This window comes from Magnolia sinica, chromosome 6 (genome assembly GCF_029962835.1).
Source record: "Magnolia sinica isolate HGM2019 chromosome 6, MsV1, whole genome shotgun sequence".
In the NCBI taxonomy this organism is placed as follows: domain Eukaryota; kingdom Viridiplantae; phylum Streptophyta; class Magnoliopsida; order Magnoliales; family Magnoliaceae; genus Magnolia; species Magnolia sinica.
Window position 1 is genome coordinate 20,581,008 of NC_080578.1, and position 4,804 is coordinate 20,585,811.

Genomic DNA, 4,804 nt, shown 5'->3' on the forward strand with positions numbered 1-4,804 from the left:
AGAGAGGATTAGGGCGCGCGCGCGAGAGACGGAGAGAGAGATGGGAAAGCGGATTGCGTACTGAGTAACTCAGTAGGAAGCGGGTTGCGTACTGTTGTAGTACGTGTCGTGCGAAGACGAGCGCCCACGCTCCTCGAGCTCCGAGTTTACGAACGGTTCAAAGGAGATCAAAGTTACATGGGCCCCACAGTGATGTATTTATTATATCCACACAGTTCATCCATTTTTCGAGATCATTTTAGGGCATTATCCAAAAAATGAATCATATCCAAAGATCAAATGGACCACACCACAAATAGCAGCAGGGATAATAATTTTCACCGTTAAAAAATTTGTAGGGCCCACCATAACGTTTACTTTCCAGGAATCGGATCGGCTACTGCCCCTGCCACCAGCCAATGGCTGGTGGTTGGTGCTGGGCCCCACTATGATGTGTGTGTTTCATCCATGCCGTCTATATATTTATATATTTTTCTAGATCATTTTTTTGATAAGAGACAAAAATGAGGTATATCCCAATCTCAAGTGGACCACATTAAAGGAAATGGTGTTGAATGAACATTGACTATTAAAAACTTTTTGAGGGTCATAAAAGTTTTGGATCAATCTGATCTTTTTTTCCCACCTTCACCTGGGTTGAGTCTGTTGGACCTAATCAACAGATTGGATGTATTAATAATATAGTAGGCCTTAGGAGGATTTTAACAAGGATATCCAATCACTATTGTTTTCTTGTAGTGTGGTCCACTTAAGATTTTTATCCTTCTAATATTTTGGATCAAGACTTAAAATGATCTGTAAAATGGATGAACAGCATGGATGAAGTACATACATCATGGTGGGGCCCATAGATCACCAAACACCAGCCACAGGGCCGGTGGCAAGGGAAGTAGTGAATCCATTTCCTATTTTCCATCCAATCTGTTGATAAGGTCACAAATACCCGGATGAAGGGGAAAAACAAATTTCATATTGATCCAAAACTTCCATGACCCCTAAAAGGGCTTCAATGGTAGACGTTCAATCCCCCATTGCTTTTTGCAGTGTGGTTCAATTGATGGTTAGATCTGTTTTATTTTTCACCTCGAGACTTAAGACAAGCTCGAAAAATGGATGGACGGTTTGGATATAACACATACCTCATTATTAGATTCACAGAACTTGCTGACTACAATACACCATATATATAGCTGGGGTGTGGTACACTGGCCAATCCGCTTCAAATCAGTACGCTTAAGTAAACTCTGCGGGGCCCACCATCATTCATGCATTGTATCTACGCAGTCCATCCGTTTTATAACATAAATTAGCATATCCAAAGCTCAAGGGGACCACACCACCGGAAACAGTGTGAAATGAATTCTACCGTTGAAAAGTTTTTGGGGGCCACAGAAGTTTTAGACCAAGCTGATATTTGTGTTTTCACTTCATACTTGTCCGTGTGATCTTATGAACTGTTTGGATGAAAAATAAACATCACTTGGGCCTTAAAATGGTTTCAATGGTGGAAATTATTACTTCCACAGTTTCCTCTGATGTTGTCTACTTGAAATTTTGATATACTTCAATTTTGGGCTCTACCCCTAAAATGATCTTGGAAAAATGGATGGACGGCGTGGACAAACCACGTAAATTCAAAGCTGGCCCACCAGAGTTTACTCGGCCTACCGAGTAACTCAGTACGCAATCCAATTCGGAGAGAGAGCTGACGCTCCTCGAGCTCAGAGTTGTAGGAACGGTTCAAAGCATGGGCCTTACAATGATGTATGTATCATATCTACACCTTTCATCCATTTTGAGATATCATTTTAGATCTTCATACAAAATATGAATAATTTAAAATGTTCCAATGGACCACACCGCAAATAGCAGTGGGACAATGATTCTCACCGTTAAAACATTCACAACAATCAGGTCGGTGGTGTGATGGGCCCACCATGATGTTTGTGTTTTATCCATGTCGTCCATCCGTTTCTCGAGGACATTTAGAGATTGACCCTAAAAATAATCCATATCTAAATCTCAGGTGGACCACATCAAAGGAAAAAAATAGGTACTAAGTGTCCACCGTTGAAAACTAATAACCATTTGCCGATGGATTTTTGGGTTTCCCTGATGGCTTTTAGTCGTCGGGGACAATCGGGGAAACCACTCTGTGTCCGTCGGCTTTGCTCATTTTGTTGGTCGCGAGAAGAAGGGGCTTTTATAGTCCCAACAGATCTCGGGGTCATGTTTTGCAGGTCTCATTATAGCAATTAAACGTGCACTCTCGGTCGAACAAACGACTTAGGTCGCATCAAACTGACAGGAACTGATGTTCATTCATTCGGACTGACAAAACATTGTTTTATCTAGTTTCTTGGTATGTAGAAGTCAGCCGGACCAACAGGAGTGTTGGTTTGACCGACGTTACAACGATTTAAGTTGATATGGGGCTCAAGTATAACCCAAGGGTTCTAGGGCTGACCGAAAAATGGCTCTACGACTGTTCTAAGCCTTAAATGTTCCACTTGGTTGTTATATCCTAGGTTTGGGTTCTAAGCACTAAGGACTCACTGGCACACCCTAAGGTTTACCAAGTTAAGACACATACGAGAACATGCGACGCACACACACACATATATATTAAATAGAAGAAATCTAGGGTAACACTCATAGACATCCAATACTCGAGTATTGGAGGGACATAGTGTTATATAACCAAACTAATTCTAATCATCTTACAAGCATAATCATTGCACATAAGAACCCGTACCCCATTATACTCACTATATATAGTAAACTAATTCCGATGAGGACACATATGGTATGATGCTCCCATATCCAAGATCCATCCTTAATAGAAATTATCAATTTTGGTCACTGATAATACATAATAACCATCTAAGCCTTCACCATATTCAATTAAATTAGTTTCCTTCGACGAATCATCTTACTATTGAGGGGCCGTTACACAAAACCTCAAGATCTAGCCTCCCAAAAACACCAGAATTATGGGATAATAATGCAATGAAATAAATCAAAGCACAAACCACATGACACAAGAGATTTTTTTACGTGGAAAACCCTCAAAGAGGTAAAAACCATGGGACCAAGTCCAGATCAACAATCCACTATGAAGTAGAACATTACAACCGATCATAAGTACACACCGCTTGGATTAAAACTTCTTCACTCGTGCAGGAGTGGATAAACAATAAGAAAATAAGAAAAACGGATAGATCTCACCGATCACGAGGATGTAGAAGCGCTGATATATCGAGTGCACAGTAGATCACCTCTACAAGTAGAACCTCTCTTTCACAAGCTTCCTCTCTCTTTCTCTCTCTCTCACACCTTTGATAGCCCTAAACCCTTTAGCAAACCCTTGCAAAGCTTTAGAAAACTCCTTTGCATTACCAAGAAAAGCTCTAGGAACCCCTATTTATAGTTTAGGCAACTCCCTTCCGTACTATGGTGAAAACCACCTCAAATTTACGTAGTCCATACAGAATTCGGACATGAATCCGCGTAACCTCGACTGGTCTAGCGGATCCTCGACCGGTCGAGTAGACTCCTCGACTGGTCATGCAGCATAGAGGATTTAAATCAATTGGTCACTAGACTTTGAGTCGAGCCCCACTCGACTGGTCAAGCGCCACCCTCGACCAGTCGAGCAGGGCACTCGACCGGTCGAGTGATGAGGAGAAAAATCTTCATCAAATCTCTTCCTTTTCGACTCAAGAAGAATCCACATTCTTCAAGCCAGCTCGATTTTTACAAACCTCAAACTTGCCTTTGAGCAAAGCCTTCGTCATCATGTCTAACCCTTTATCGTCCGTGTGGATCTTCTCAAGCTGTAACACCTTCTGTTCTAAAGTATCCCTGATCCAGTGATACCGAATCTCTATGTGCTTTGACTTGGAGTGCTGACTTGGATTCTTGCTCAAGTGTATAGCACTTTGACTATCGCAATAGACTACGTGCTGCTCCTGCTTCAGGCTAAGTTCATGTAGGAACCTCTTCATCCAAAGCATCTCTTTACATGCCTCTGTGACTGCAATGTACTCGGCCTCTATCGTCGACAATGCTACGACCTTCTGTAGCTTGCTCTGCCAAGAGACCACTCCCCTACAAATGTGAACATGAACCTCGATGTAGACTTCCTGGAGTCTATGTCACCTCCCATATCTGCATCTATGTAACCATCTAACACAGGTTTTCCGTCATCATAGCATAAGCTCAACTTGAATGAGCCTCTTAAATACCACAGTATCTATTTCACCGCTGCCCAATGCTCTTTGTAAGGATTGGCAAGATATCGGCTAACAACACCAACCGCATATGCTATGTCTGGGTGCGTACACACCATAGCATATATCAAACTTCCTACTACTGACGTGTAGGGTATCTTTTGCATCTTATCCACCTCTACCTTCGTCTTAGGACACTGCATGTAGCTCAATCTAAAGTGACCATCCAGTGGAGTACTGATCGGTTTCACTGCACTCATACTGAACTGTTGTAAGACTTTCTCAATATACCGCTCTTATAACAACTAAAGCTTGCTTTTGTTTCTGTCACGGGTTATCTACATTGTTAGGATTTGCTTAGCTAGGCCCAAGTCTTTCATCGCGAACGACTTACCCAACTCTTATTTAGCCTGTCAATCTTCTTAATGTCTTTTCCCATGATGAGCATGTCATCAACGTATAACAGCAGAATTAAAAAATCACCATCTGAGAACTTGCGCGTGAACACACAGTAGTTTGACTCCGTTCTGTCATATCCATACTTTAACATAAACGAGTCAAACTTCTTGTAC